Source organism: Helianthus annuus, chromosome 11 (assembly GCF_002127325.2).
Source record: "Helianthus annuus cultivar XRQ/B chromosome 11, HanXRQr2.0-SUNRISE, whole genome shotgun sequence".
Taxonomy (NCBI): domain Eukaryota; kingdom Viridiplantae; phylum Streptophyta; class Magnoliopsida; order Asterales; family Asteraceae; genus Helianthus; species Helianthus annuus.
In genome coordinates, this window is record NC_035443.2 from 86,670,300 (window position 1) to 86,687,317 (window position 17,018).

A 17,018-nucleotide genomic window follows, 5' to 3' on the forward strand; every position below is an offset into this window, starting at 1 on the left:
GTAAAAAGGGTTTAATTATACATCAAAAATATATTACACTACACACGCATCAAGTTTTTGGCGCCGTTGCCGGGGACACAAGGATTTTAAGAAAGTTAGGAATCAACGGCCTAATCATATTTTTATTTTTCTTTTTAATTTTTAGGATTTTTCTTAGTTTTTCAGCTTCTGCAGGGCTCAGCACGGGCCGTGCTTGGTCGGACACGGGCCGTGCCCCGCATCGTTAATGGCAGTTTTTTTGTTTTCCAAGTTACAGAAGGCTGACCACGGGGCCGTGCCGGTGCAACACGGGGCCGTGTCCAACTTCCAGTAACTGGGATTTGGAAAACAATCACTGAAACTCCGACCACGGGCCGTGTTCGCTAAACACGGGGCCGTGGTGAACCTTCTGACCAACATTCTTTTCTGTTTTTATTGCAGGACTTGGAACCCGACGCCAACCTCACGTAGTGTATGAGCTCCAGTTCCAATAAAGACATAAAAGAACCACTAGAAGAACCCGAACGCTTTCTCAGAAAAAGGTTAAAAGCTAAAAACCAAGAGAAGGTTTCGGGTGATCCACCTCCAATGGCGGACCAACGTACCCTTATGGATTATCTACGACCCACCGTAGGTAATCTAGGCGCCGCTATCAATGCTCCTAATGTCGAAGCTAATAACTTCGAACTCCGGCCGCATTTGATACAAATGCTCCAAAACTCCGCAACCTTCCATGGGCTTGCGGACGAGGATCCCCATCTACATATAACTAATTTCTTGGAAATATGTGATACCTTTCGGATCAATGGAGCATCAAACGACGCCATCCGCCTCCGTATGTTTCCCTTCTCACTAAAAGACCGAGCGAAAGCTTGGCTCAACGCCCTCCCAGCTGGATCGGTAAACACCTGGGATGAACTAGCCCAAAAATTTCTATATAAGTATTTCCCTCCCGCTAAAACTGCTAAGTTAATGACTGAAATTAATACATATTCACAAGAGGACGGGGAATCCTTATATGAAACTTGGGAAAGGTTCAAGGAGCTATTACGCAAGTGTCCCCATCACGGCCTTGCAATAGGGCAACAAGTATCCACTTTCTATAATGGATTGTTGCCACACACTAGGCAGACACTTGATTCTAGCTCCGGGGGACTTTTAGGTAATCGACGCCCACACGAAATATATAATCAAATTGAGGAAATTGCTCAAACCAATTTTCAATGGCACACCCCCCGGGGAAATAAGTCTATCGCCCCGGGCGCCCATAAGGTCGATGAAAGCACTTCTTTACAAGCCCAAATCGAGGCCCTTTCTTCAAAGATAAAAAAATTGGAAATGACAAAAACAGTCTCGGTTATGGCTTGTGAAGGGTGTGGTGGGTCACATGAAAATTGGAGTTGTATGAAAGAAACAGACGATCAACAATAAATGGTAAACTACATTGATAATAGACCTAGGCCGTCGGGTCCCCCAACGGGAACTTACAACCAAGGATGGCGAAACCACCCAAACCTTGGTTGGAGGGAACCCGGCAATAGTAGTAACCAACAAACCCAACGAACAAACTTTCAACAAACAAGAAATGAGTCACAGAATTTCACTCAACAACAAAGTGGACGAGAAAGGCTCGAAGATACTGTATCTCGCCTCATCTCCGACACTGAAAAGAAAAACTCGGAAAGATTTCTACAATTAGAGTCAAATTTTAGAAATCAACAAGCTAGTATTCAAAACATAGAAAAACAATTAAATCAAATAGCTCAAAATTTTGCCGAGAGACCACAAGGCGCATTACCTAGCAATACCGAAACAAACCCAAAAGCGCAAGTTCACCTCATCACGCTACGAAACCGCACCGTAGGGCCTGCAGAAGTGCCACCGCCAACAGAGGAAACAATACCCACACCTCTGCAGGAAAAGAACTCCCCTCCGTCACCAGAGCCTACCAAGGCTCCTCGAGTTCCATACCCCGGTAGGTTAATTCGTCAAAAAGACCAATGAGCAATTCGCAAAGTTCGAAAGTCTGTTAAAACAATTACATGTCAATATTCCTTTTATCGAAGTCCTAACCCAAATGCCCAAGTACTCTAAATTCATGAGGGACTTCCTTACACATAAAAAGAAAATTGAAAATTTGCAATTAGTCAATTTAGGTGAAGAATGCTCTGCCCTCGTACACAATAAACTTCCCCAAAAGAAAATCGATCCCGGAAGCTTCACGATTCCCTGCTCAATAGGGGAATCGCCCGTTCGTAATGCCTTAGCCGACCTTGGGGCTAGCATTAACCTCATGCCCTCATCAATGTTCAAAAGACTCAGCTTGGGAACCAGGAGCCCTACAAAAATGAGCATACAACTCGCTGATCGATCCGTCAAATTCCCACAAGGTGTCATCGAGAATGTCTTGGTAAAGGTAAACAGATTCGTTTATCCAGCTGACTTTGTCATACTCGATATGGAGGAAGACACCGAGGTCCCCCTCATACTAGGGAGACCCTTCCTTGCCACCGCCCAAGCAGTGGTAGATATGAATGACGGAACACTCACCTTGAGGTATGGGGATGATGAAGTAAAGTTCGGAGTTGGGAAGAGAATAGAGGACGACGACCCGGTCAATTACATGAAGGTTATTGATTTGAGCTTAGATGCTGCTCTCCGACGGTGTAACATGGGACGCTAGGCATCCCACTCAGAAAACATATAACCTCGAATTGGGTCTAGCCAAGGACCCTTATAAACGTGGCGCACCACGGAGGCATTCCGCGGAACTATCCTTAGTTTATTTTAATCTTTTAGTTTTAATTTGCAGAAATGAAACACACTCATGGTGGTAATGGATGAAAAAGGGAACGAGAAAAATGGCCCCATGCACAAAGAACAGAGCAACCAGACACAAATCTCCATCACAGAAGGCTCAACACGGGCCGTGCCCAACCAACACGGCCCCGTGCTGAGCCACCTGCAGAAAAACGCCCAGTTCAGGTAACTGGACATGGGCCGTGTTCAGCGGACACGCCCCCGTGTCCAGGCTTCTGTCTTATTTCTTTAATTTCTGTTACTGGCACCTGACCACGGGGCCGTGCCCGGTCACCACGGGGCCGTGTCCAGGATGCCAGTAACATAAATCTTTGCTTTTTAACCCACTTTTACACATTCTAATCAACCGAAAATCTTATTTTTGGGACACATTGAGGTCAATGTGTAATTTAAGTGTGGGGGGGATGCTAAAACCTTGAATTTTGCAAATCCTAATTACAAGCCTTACACAAAACTCTATTGGAACCGCTAAACACCCCAAATTTTTTTCAAAAACTTTTCGTTTTTTTTACTTGTCTTGGTTTAATTTGGGAATAACAAGTTCTAAAAAGGTTATATTTTTACAAATTTACAACCGATAGCGTCGTGATAACAAAGAACCAACATAAGAAAATTACGAAACGGCATAACAAGTCTAGTTAAAAATTTGATTATATATACTTGATCGCATTAAAAACCCATTCCCACAAAAGTGAGTTTTGAGCCTTTATTGAGCATACAAATATACATCTTTAGACTAAATGCTCATTTTTCGTTTCTTGTGTGAATAGCCGCTTGGTTCTTACAACTCTAGAACTTGCCACGACGATACATTCCCGGTCCTTACCAACTTAAACCCAAGTTAGTAAGTGATGGAGGCATTAGGACTAACCATATTTTTCTTTCTACACCATTATTTTTCATTTTTTTTACCACCTACCCAAAATCCCCCTCGTTAGCCCCTTTGAGCCTAAACCTTTCATTTCATTACCCTAAAACCCTTTTTACCCACCAAAAACCCTTTTTTATTTTTCACTCTTTATTTTAGTAACAAGCTCGGTTTTTCGTAAGCTCGCTATTTTATGTGACTTATCAAAAAAATATATATATATGATGAAGTCAAAAACAAACAAAAGTTATATAAAAGCTTGTTTGGAGAAATACTTCAAAATAAAGAGTCACTAAAAACAAGGTGTGTCACGAAAACCGACGCTTTTTACGATTTTCGCCCTTTTACTAACCACTAACCCAACCACCCACCTTTAACCCAAGCCTAACCATTCACCCAAAAAGTCCTCTTGATATTTACAAAGGTAAAAAGTTAAAAAGGAGGAGGATTGATTGCTTGGCAAGCCTATGGAAGGCGTAAGTTCCATGCCGCTCTCGAGTGATTCACTAAAAATACACCTTCGGCCGAGTGTTGAGTGATTCCCCGTGAGGTATGTGAACTTGTATATAAATGGAATTTTAATAAGGCATGCTATGCCCGAATAAGTAATTTATCCTGTGAAACGTTCTAAATAAATCATAACGAATAGGATTGTAAACAAATAAAAATAAAACTTACAAAGATCTTGGATTCCCGACACTCTATGACAAGCCAAAAACTTTCTCTTCTACCTATTCCATTTGGGAGTGTAAGCCACATTTAAAGAGTTTTGCTTGAGGACAAGCAAAAGTTCAAGTGTGGGGGTATTTGATGTGTGTAAAATGCAACATATAAATCACATCAATTAAGGCATAAAACTAACCCTTTTTAAGTACTAATGTTGGAAAAAGAGTGTTTTTGTCTTCCTTTTGTATTTTCAGGATGAAATGAGCTCAAATTCACAAAAGAAGCAAAAAGACAACTAATTCTAGCATAAATACAAGAAAAGGAATAAAAGTAGACTGCCCGGACCCTCAACAGCATCCTCCAAAGCAAAGAAGAGAAAACAGAAGACTGAACATGCCCCGTGCTCAGCCAGCACGGGGCCGTGCCCAAGAAGCAGCATAAAAGACAAACCTATAGAAGCTTCCATTGCCCACCACGGGGCCGTGTCCAGTGGGCACGGGAGCGTGGTGAAAGTACAGCAGGCGCATTAATTGTAATTGCGAATTACAATTAATGAGGAGAGAGAGTGTCAGACGGGCACGGGGGCGTGTCCAGCGGACACGGGGCCGTGCCCAGCCTTCTGTTCAGCCTATAAATAGGAGTGCTTGGTTTCATTTCAACTCATCCCTTGGCACACCACCTCTCTCACACTTCATCCACCACCCACCACCACCATAACATCATCATCCACCACCATCATCCATTGTCCATCGTAGAGTGTGTGAGTCGTCTCGGGATCCAAGATTGATCGTAAGAGTTCTTGACAATCAAGGCCATGTTTGCCTAAGTCTCTTACATCACTTGGTGAAGACAAGTGTTTAGTATAATACTTTTTATTTTCAATCTTTTGCACTTTTTATTTTGTTTTGTATTAATGACTTTAATAACTAGTTACTTATGTTGAAGGTGATCTTTCCTTATCGTTTGTCCGTGGTGTCTTGGCATTATTTTACTGTCTATATAAAATAAAAGATTTTCACCATTCATATCTCCACGGTCTATATGGAGGTATGTTGGCTACCTGGTCGGGGGTTAAGGGAACGGTTTGGTAAGGGTCTTGCCCTTGTTCAGCGTTTAGAGGTCCTGCTTGGGACCTGGGTCAAATTTAGTAGGATCTCCTTCAATGCCCATAGGTATTGGATGGCGGGGATCCAAAACTCTTTGACCCCCTCATAAGTTAACTACTATTAATACTATAACCCGGCTATTTAGGACTGTATCCCTGCTGACTCAGACTACTTAGCCGAGGGTAACGTCACCGCCGAAAGCGGGGCCTACCACAATTTGCATTAATAACTTAATTCATTATCTTTCAATAATCCGACCCTTTAAGATTGTATCCTTGCTGACTCAAACTACTGGGTTGAGGGTAACGTCGCCTTCAAAAGAGGGGCCTACTACAATAACTAAGATAATCTCTTAAACAAGTGCAAAAGTGCGAAAATAATCAATGGTTATACTAATACACGTGTCGGATCCAAGTGATTCATCTTGTCTATCTGTTTTATTTTATTTTTATTTTTCAGCATTTAGTTAGTTTTTATTTTTTTAGTTTAAAAACATTTTTCTTACTTTTTTATTTGATTAGACGTTAAGGATAAACCGGTATTAAAAGCTCTTGTGTCCTTGGACGACCTCAGTATCTTACCAACACTATACTACGTCCACGATGGGTGCACTTGCCCATATGTGTGTTTAGTGTTAGTGAATATCGGGTTTTTATAAATTTAAAACTTGGCTAAAAGTGTAAAAAGGGTTTAATTATACATCAAATATATTACACTACACACGCATCAGAGACTCATGTGGAGTCATCAGGCAACAAGAAGAGGAAGTCTTCGAACCTAAAGATAGGCACCCAAGTCGGCTATGGAATCTCTAAAGCTAACAAAAGAAAGGAAATGAACCCGTCTCGTGGCAGGAAGGCTGATGGAGCCACTAATAAGGCTGGTGGTAAAGCTTACTCGGGGACTAAGCCGAGGTGCGGGGAATGCAATTTTCACCATGAAGGTCGATGTCTGAGGCCTAAGTGCAAAAAGTGTGGGAAAGAAGAACACAGCAAGGATGCCTGTTGGGTGAAGGATCCAGACAAAAGAAATAAAGGTAGAGTACCAGGTTGCTACAAATGTGGTGAAGTAGGGCACTTTAGGAAAGATTGCCCTAGGAAGAAACAAGCAAGGAAGAGTTTTCACGATCGAAACTCGTGAAACACGCCAGGATCCAGATGCGGTTACGGGTACGTTCCCTATTAACCAATCTTATGCGTCTATTTTTTTAATACTGGCATCAACTTTAACCTTGCATGCTTAGAACTTAAGAAACTGCTTGGCCTAGTTTCGAGTAAGATAGACGTCCCGTATTCTTTAGAAATGGGCATATAGAAGGCTAGTTTAAGCAGACAAGGATTGTATTTAGGGACTCAGAAGGCCGGAACCTTCTTTTACCATTGACTTGCGAAGTCATAATATGATAGTCAACATGGAATGGATGTCCAAGTATAGAGCCTGAGAACATCCCCGTGATGGAAGAAGTTCCAGATGCCTTTTCTAAAGACTTGCCATGAACGCCCCCCTCAACGACAAGAGGAGCTTAGGATAACCTTGTGCCAGAAGCGGCACCAGTGACAAAGTGACGCCTGACCGACTAGCTCCGTCCGCGAAGCATGAGCCTCTGATATGACTGCAAGAGCTGCTAGACAGAAGGAATTAAGGACATGACATCCTTAGTTAAGGACACGAGGAGAAAGTTGACGGTTTCCATTTTGCATAAATTCCAGAGAATTGGATATCAAGGATTGGTATCTTTTGCCAAGGATTGATGACATGAACAGACCAATCGTAAGGTTCTAGTTACCACTCAAAGATCGACTTGAGGACAGGATGTCCACAACTGTAAATACAAGAAGGAAATATTCCTAAAACGACCTTTAGGACTCGCTTCAAGCATTACGAGTTCTTTGTCGTACCATTTGGCTTAACACATGCATCAACAATATTCATGGACCTCATGAATCAAACGTGTAAGCCATACCTGGATAAATCATGATTATACTTATTGACTACATTCTTATATGGCCAACGACCAAGGAAGGTCGTGAGCAACAGCTGCAATTTACCTTGCAACTCTTAGAGAAAGAACAGTTATGTGCTATGATGACGAAAAGCGGATTTCGAATTCACGAAGTGAGAACTTTAAGATACGTGGTGGATAAGAACGAGATTCATGCCAACCTCGCAACCAAGAGCTAAGGATCTAGAGTTGCAATTATGTGACGCTTCACGAAAGTCTCGATTGCACGTCGATGCAACGAGACCACATCATTGCATATGCGGCACATTGATTAAGGAATCATAAGAAGAAACCTTCAGCTAGATACAGGAATTGCGCGCCACAAAGTTGACGTCATTACCTGAAAGAAAACGCTGCACGATCTTTACTGATCGCAAGGGTTGCAGCACACCGTTGATCGTAAGAACTTGAATATTGATGTGGATGAACTAAGCTACTGAACGATGCAAACTGTATGGACATGATACGTAATTTGTGATAAACTTTGATAAAAAGTTGGAACACTCACTTGCCCTTAGTAGAGTCTTCCTACAACAGTATTTATCACACCGCCGTTCAAACCGCTTCGTGAGAAGCTTTAGATAGAACATAATAAGTCGATTCCCGTCATGTTGAACGGAGACCAGAAGTAAACAATCAACTGGCCCGAGTTGGCCCAGGAAAAACTAGAGGCAAGATCGTTCAGATATGTGTTCATATCGAGACAGCTGCGGAATACAGAAAAATTGCGCCAATGAGCGGCAGAAATCGTAAGAGTTTGAGATAAGGAGTATGACTTAAATGGGAGCCTCGCCTAGAGAAGGCGTGGTGTGATTTGGAAAACGTAAAGGTTGAATCCCCGATGTAGGGATCGAAACCATTGTTCGCAAGATGAAACTTACAGAGAAAGATCAGTAGTGATTCCGACACATTCAACGTGTCTAGAGGAGTCTGACTCAAGAAACAGTAGTTGTTCCCACAAATAAGATTTACGTCAATGACAAACGACAAAATTACTATAGAACCTGTTAAGGTTTCGGACCAAGAGTCCACAATACTATAGAAACCTGTTAAGGTTATGGACCAAGAGTCCACAATGTACAAAAAGACATAATTGATTTACTTGAGTACGATAGAATTCATAACATGACCTAGAGTACATGGCAACATGAAGACAAATCTTGAACATAAGTGACCACATGTGATCAACTCCCCTGTGACTGATGGCATCGCTTGAATTTCGGGACGAAATTCTTTTAACGGGGGGAGACTCTGACAACTGTCACTTTTCCGTACACTAAATGAACAGTAAATTGTGCTTAAATAACTGTGCATGATCTAGTTACAAGACAAATGAATTTTTGATTACTGGTATATACATACAAAGGCATTTCACATCACAAGACTTTATTCGTTGCTACATGCAACACGAGATAGTGCAAATGATACACAGAATAGAATTGGCACCATTACCAGACAAACTAAAAATGCTGACGAAGTTCAGTACATAGACAGATAATATTTTGAGGCCCTGTATGAGCCAGAGATGACGTATTACACAAGTATAGTGTGTAGGGAAGTAAGAACCACAAAACTGCATGCCTAAGTGATAGACAAAGTGCCAGAAAGTGCCTAAAACCCACATAAAGCGCATAATTCTGCATAATTCAGCAAAAATCAGCTTTTTAACAAGCTAGTAATGTGCAAAAATATGACAAAATGGTCCTGTATGCTTTCTTAAGTGTCGGGAATTAAAAGTGTCACAAAAAGTTACATAAAGGACACTATACGAAATAACTAGACACTTTAACGAACTGGTATCTAACCGAACAACCGGACATTACCCGGAATACCAAAATATTGCTAGAAGCATTGTTTTATTATTTTTAAGCTAGTTATGGTTCCCGAACACCCTAACACCCACTAAAAATATCAAGTAACTAACAACTATAACAAATACTTGGATTTGGACCTTTAATCTAATTAGAGATTGGAAGTTACACTTAGACCCCCCTCCCCCTTCCTACTTACGGTTACCATGGGGTGACCCCACCAAGATTTTCCATGATCTTTCAAGATTTCTCTAAATCTCCCAAAGATTTTCCTTGGATATTCTAGAGATTTTGCTTAGATTTCCTTGGATATTCTAGAGATTTTGCTTAGATTTTCCTTGGATATTCTATAGATCGTACATGATCTCCCAAAATATTACTAGATTTTATTTGATCTTTCTTGATTCTACTAGATATTATTAGATCCTTGCTTGATCTTGTGGACAAAATATATGGAAGTATGGTTATAAATATGACTTATGAATCCTAGAGTTCATCATATTTCACTCACTTCACAACACCACACCACTCTCTCACTCTCTTCCTCTCCCTCTCGGCCTAACATAGTGTCGCCACCACCACAACCTTGCAACCACCACTCACCCATTGCAAGCTCATCTCCAAGTGCAAGAAGGTGTCTTGTGAAACTTGAAGCTTGAAGAACTTGAAGAACCTTCATCCATTGCTTTTATCATCCATATTCATCATCTTTTAATCTAGTAATCTTCCCTAGACTTTGAGCTAGTTGTAAGCTTCTTGTTACTAGTTTTTGCTTCTCATTTTGTTGGTTAAAAAGATGCACATTGTTATAAATCATAAGACCACTAAAAGACTTGAACTTGAATCATGAGCATGAAGCTTAAAGATGATGAATCTTGTTAAAATAATGTTGTTAAGTACACGCATGACACTTGATTGTTATTTACTTGAAATTATGATGTTGATCATCAAAAGGAGCTTGCTAGATTGTGATTAAACACATGATTTAGCAAGCTAGAGGATGATTATACGTTAACCCAAGAAGATCATCCTCACTTATGAACATGAACTTGAAAATAAAATTATTTCTTGAAAAATAGTAAATAAAGTGAGCTAGTAATTTTGAGAATCTAAGATTTGTGAATAATTTTCCAAGAAAACCAAGTTCAAAATATGATTTTTAGAAGATCATGGTTTTTACTTAAATGTACACTAATTTTGGTGATGAAATAAGTGTAAGAACAGTTTATTTACAAGAAGAGTTCAAAAGAATAATTTTTGTAAATTATGTTTACAAGTTGTAAACACCAAATCTTTTCAAGAATGAGATTTTAAAAGAAGTAAACACACTTTGGAGGGTAACTAAACCCACTAAACACTTTACCAAGTTACTACGCGTTTTTATGAAAGATCAAGTTCATGTTACTATGTGAAGTGTATTGCTTTTACATTTGGTAAGTATAAAATAGTTAGTGATTTGTTGTTGATTGATTGGATGATTTTTGAAAAGAAAATGATATGCTAAATAGCATGGACACCTCCATTTACAAAGGAAACTATGGCAAAATTTTCTAAAAATACCAACACTTAGAAAATATTTTCTAAACAAGTAATTACAAGTGTATTCTTAACTATGATTTTCCATATAAACTTTGTCATAGATTTTTGTAACAAAAATACAAGTATTAGAGGTTGATTTTTACAAATAAAGATGGGTAAATATGTATTTAGAATATATATTTACATTAAAGACATTGTGTGTGATTATATGAAGTAGTTGTATTATTTTAGGATTTAAAACAATGTAACTCACAAATACCAAGAATTTACAACACCAAAATAATACCAAAAATTACACGTAATGAAATATATAAGTTACACACTTGATATTGTGAAACCATACGCAATAACGTAACTTACGAAATATTCCGAGAAGTACCGTTACAATATATTTTGGTAAATATTATTTTGGATACAAAAGAAATGAAAGTATGATTTTTATTATTACAAAGTATGTCATATTTTCGACAAAAAGGAAATATATTACTTTTGGAAGTAAAAAATATATTTTCTTAGAATATTTAGAAGATATATGATTTTTGAAGAAAATATATATTTTCTTGACGATACATTATTTTTGGACAAAACAAGTCTACGTATATTTTCTAAGTGAAAATATATTATTTTGGAAACTACAAATACAAGAATACGAGAATACATTTATGAAATATTCCCATCCTTGGGAAGGAAACACGAAAACAAATACTTGAAAAGTATTATAACTCTGGATGATGTAAAGACATAAAGAAAACGTAACTCAAAATATGAATACTAAGACAAGGCACGGCCCGCTCGTCTAATAGACCCTAGCACATTGTAGGTAGTCGTATTTGCTGACGAGATTTGAGTTACGAGTACTGAAGACGCAAAACAATGAGTTCATGCTCCCCCTTTTCTTTAACTGTTTTTGGTTTTATAACTCTAGGGGGTGAAATACATGTTACGAATACTTGAACGGTATGAAATGCCTGTGAAATACTAGATCATGTGAGCATAGACTAAATACAGAAATGCCATTAATACTTAATTAGGGACGGGGGTTAGATCTAACGGGTACGGCCAAACCCCACTCATGGTCACAACTAGTACCAAGTAGTGCTTCGGATTGCCAGTCGAGGTTAATCGACACAGTCGAGGTTAATCGACACAGTCGAGGGTAATCGACACAGTCAAGGTAAATTGACACAGTCGAGGTTAATCGACACAGTCGAAGAAAATTGACAAGGGTATAAGCCATTACGAGTGCTTCCTATGTCCTCACATGCCTTAAAGTCCTTGTAAAACATTCATGTTCATACACGCTTTTCATACCTGTTTACAAAGAAAGTCTCTCAAAGATTTACAAGAATTACAGTACACAAACAAGACGCATGAACTCGCTCAACTTTTGTTGATGTTTTCCAAAATTACATGTATTTCATGTAACTGGATGGATCTTGGGCGCAGGTGTCGTAACTAGAAGTAGACTTCAAGTTTAGATGTCATCCACTTTTGTTGGTTTGTAACCTAGTCGAAGGTAGTGTTTTAAAAACTTGAATAACCAGTATTTGTAATATTCAAATTTTATGAATGGATGAACATCGTTTTGATCATGTAGTTGTTTATTACGATTGAATGCAACGATATTAAACCAGTCACACATCATACGCTTCCGCAAAAGACAGGGTGTGACAGTTTGGTATCAGAGCTTCGATTGTAGTGAACTAGGATTCCTTCTCGAGTCTAGACTACAATCACTAGAGTTCTCTCATGAAAATATTTTACAAAAAGGTTTTCATTGCATTCATGTAAGCGCCAAGATCCACGAGTCAAACACTTTTCAAAAAGAGACAAGGCAAGGACATTAGTAGGGAATACCCTCAAGATAAGGTGCCAATTAAGGCATAGTCTACACGAGTTAGACTTGCCAAAGATAAAATACACTCTTGGTGAGAACGAGTACCGAGTAGTGTTTTTGTATCTCAGTCGTGAATCGACAACTAGAAAAATGACCCCCCCCCAAAAAAAAAACGAGAATTATAAGTAATATAATGCATCGAAATGCCTGTTTATGCTAAGTAACATATTTGTTTATCGATACATACATACGAATAAGTGTACGGAATGATTATTGACATGAATAAGATACTTTCGACTCCGACTCCTATAAGTGTACGTAACTCGCACGATGAAGCTATCAACCTTGCGTTCATTGCAAAGCTCGTGGCTAGAGTAATCACCAAACAAGATTCTGAGCTTGCTTCCGTAGGAGATGGCTGCTCTTCCCTCTCGATCATGAAGGTGCCTGACTACGGTGATGATGACGAGGCAGAGGCGGCAACCTTGAACGAATTCTTAATCAGCGGGACGAGATCCCTGCGGCTTATGTGAAGCAAGATTGACGACACACTTGACCAGAAAAAGAAGATGAAGTATTCATCTTGAAGGTGCCCCTCCAACTACTAGGAATTCTCTTTATTCCTACTTCATTTAATCATCGTGCATATTTGCGCGTAACGATAACGAGGGTTAGCGCGTGGACCATCGCAAGGGTCCTTTCCATGACAGAGGTATAAGGACAGTAGTGTCCCCTCCTTAATTGATCATCTGCTTGGACGAGAGGAAATTGGGGTAACTGTGCAAGACAATTTATTATTACGGAGGCCCACGTAATAACAATATGTAGTGCATGTAAATCCTGGTGGACTCTGCGGGTCAAGTTAAAGATCACCATCCCTCCAAAAATAATCTATAGGTGTTCACACCTTCATATGCCAGATCAATACATAGACCAGTGCTTTAGCACTTTATAAAGTAGGAAACCTGTCTTGCCTACTTCGTGTCTACCCATGTACGAGACGTTTGAGAAACGATATTTAAGCAAGAGAAGAGGAATAACATTCAGAAAGATTCAGTGATGTTACACCCTACCACTTCATGAAGCTTGTATGACCAGGGCGATGTAGCCTCGAATACATTATTACAAACAATAAGCCCAGTAGCCAAGCCTATGAAGGCTCAGTAATTATTTCCTCGCTCATACATTGTTGATTATATATACATGTGAAATTGGGTGATTACATGATGGCTTATGGTGCTACGTACCTCATAGACAATTATGGAATGTTGTCTAACCTACTTCATACCTTTTAACAGAAGAGAATGCCGCCCAGACGAGACACAGACACGAGTACGTTACCAAGGACAGAAGCTGTGCTTCAAGAACGTATCACACAGGCGATTGCTCGACGTGAAGCCCTCCGCTCTCAACACAGCGGTGGCACTACCGGAAATAACCCTCCAACTAGTTGCGCCTATAAGCAATTCCTAGACTGCAAGCCATTGAATTTTGATGGCACAGGCGGTGTCGTTGCATTTGTCCGTTGGGCAGAAAAGACTGACTCTGTTCTAAGAATGAGTAACTGTTCGCCCCAGCAGAGAGTTACCTTTATCTCAGGGTTATTCTTAGAGGGCGCACTCTCCTGGTGGAACCTTCAGGTTCAAACCCTTAGTGCAGATGTTGCTTATGCACTGAGCTGGGATGAGCTTAAGGAAATGATGGAAAAGAAATACTGTTCTAGGGCCGAAATCCAGAAGCTTGAGGTGGAGTTCTGGAATTTGAAAATGGACGGACTGAAGATTCCTGAATACGTCCAGCGATTTCACGACTTGTCTAGGGTCGTCCCCTACTTAGTCAAACCGGAATTCAAGAGGGTTGAACGATTCATTTGGGGACTTGCACCTCAGATCAGGAGCATGGTTACTTCCTCAAAGCCCTCAACCATCGCAGGAAGGCTGATGGAGCCACTAATGAGGCTGGTGGTAAAGTTTACTCGGGGACTAAGCCGAGGTACGAGGAATACAATTTTCACCATGAAGGTCGATGTCTGAGGCCTAAGTGCAGAAAGTGTGGGAAAGAAGAACACAGCAAGGATGCCTATTGGGTGAAGGATCCAGACAAAAGAAATAAAGGTAGAGTACCAGGTTGCTACAAATGTGGTGAAGCAGGGCACTTTAGGAAATATTGCCCTAGGAAGAAACAAGCAAGGAAGGGTTTTCACGATCGAAACTCGTGAAACACGCCAGGATCCAGATGCGGTTACGGGTACGTTCCCTATTAACCAACCTTATGCGTCTATTTTTTAATACTGGCATCAACTTTAACCTTGCATGCTTAGAACTTAAGAAACTGCTTGGCCTAGTTTCGAGTAAGATAGACGTCCCGTATTCTTTAGAAATGGGCATATAGAAGGCTAGTTTAAGCAGACAAGGATTGTATTTAGGGACTCAGAAGGCCGGAACCTTCTATTACCATTGACTTGCGAAGTCACAATATGATAGTCAGCATGGAATGGATGTCCAAGTATAGAGCCTGAGAACATCCTCGTGATGGAAGAAGTTCCAGAAGCCTTTTCTAAAGACTTGCCATGAACGCCCCCCTCAACGACAAGAGGAGCTTAGGATAACCTTATGCTAGAAGCGGCACCAGTGACAAATTGACGCCTGACCGACTAGCTCCGTCCGCGAAGCATGAGCCTCCGATAAGACTGCAAGAGCTGCTAGACAGAAGGAATTAAGGACATGACATCCTTAGTTAAGGACACGAGGAGAAAGTTGACAGTTTCCATTTTGCATAAATTCCAGAGAATTGGATATCAAGGATTGGTATCTTTTGCCAAGGATTGATGACATGAACAGACCAATCGTAAGGTTCTAGTTACCACTCAAAGATCGACTTGAGGACAGGATGTCCACAACTATAAATACAAGAAGGAAATATTCCTAAAACGACCTTTAGGACTCGCTTCAAGCATTACGAGTTCTTTGTCGTACCATTTGTCTTAACACATGCATCAACAATATTCATGGACCTCATGAATCAAACGTGTAAGCCATACCTGGATAGATCATGATTATACTTATTGACTACATTCTTATATGGCCAACGACCAAGGAAGGTCGTGAGCAACAGCTGCAATTTACCTTGCAACTCTTAGAGAAAGAACAGTTATGTGCTATGATGAAGAAAAGCGGATTTCGAATTCACGAAGTGAGAACTTTAAGATACGTGGTGGATAAGAACGAGATTCATGCCAACCTCGCAACCAAGAGCTAAGGATCTAGAGTTGCAATTATGTGACGCTTCACGACAAAGTATCGATTGCACGTCGATGCAACGAGACCACATCATTGCATATGCGGCACATTGGTTAAGGAATCATAAGAAGAAACCTTGAGCTAGATACAGGAATTGCGCGCCGCAAAGTTGACGTCATTACCTGAAAGAAAACGCTGCACGATCTTTACTGATCGCAAGGGTTGCAGCACACCATTGATCGTAAGAACTTGAATATTAATGTGGATGAACTGAGCTACTGAACGATGCAAACTGTATAGACATGATACGTAATTTGTGATAAACTTTGATAAAAAGTTGGAAAACTCACTTGCCCTTAGTAGAGTCTTCCTACAACAGTATTTATCACACCGCCGTTCGAACCGCTTCGTGAGAAGCTTTAAATAGAACATAATAAGTCGATTCCCGTCATGTTGAACGGAGACCAGAAGTAAACAATCAACTGGCCCGAGTTGGCCCAGGAAAAACTAGAGGCAAGATCGTTCAGATATGTGATCATATCGAGACAGCCGCGGAATACAGAAAAATTACGCCAATGAGCGGCAGAAATCGTAAGAGTTTGAGATAAGGAGTATGACTTAAATGGGAGCCTCGCCTAGAGAAGGCGTGGTGTGATTTGGAAAACGTAAAGGTTGAATCCCCGATGTAGGGATCGAAACCATTATTCGCAAGATGAAACTTACAGAAAAAGACCAGTAGTGATTGCGACACATTCAACGTGTCTAGAGGAGTGTGACTCAAGAAACAGTAGTTGTTCCCACAAATAAGATTCACGTCAATGACAAACGACAAAATTACTATAGAACCTGTTAAGGTTTCGGACCAAGAGTCCACAATACTATTGTAGGATCGTGTCTCGACCCGAATGAGTCGTTCAGAGGAGTTTTCGTCAATTACAGGTGCGGAAAACAAGTAATCAACGTAGAAATAGCTTGCAAATCACTTAAAACACCTTTTTGTATTGATTTCTGATAGTTTACAATCAAATCTCGATCCGGCAGCACTTCGGTACGAGTTACAAGGAATGACCCCCTGTTTCGCTTGAATGACACCCTTATATAGGGTTTGGGTTTCGCTTCAAAGGACTTGTCCGAATAAGCGAAACCTCCAA

At 40.3% G+C, this 17,018-nt stretch overlaps 1 non-coding gene across 1 annotated transcript; it reads right to left on the minus strand.

The window, feature by feature from the left end:
- Positions 1–945: 945 nt before the first annotated feature.
- LOC118484463 lies at positions 946–1,052 on the minus strand. The gene has a single exon (XR_004873574.1). It is a non-coding gene; the product is annotated as a small nucleolar RNA R71 (small nucleolar RNA).
- Between the last annotated feature and the right edge of the window lie 15,966 nt (positions 1,053–17,018).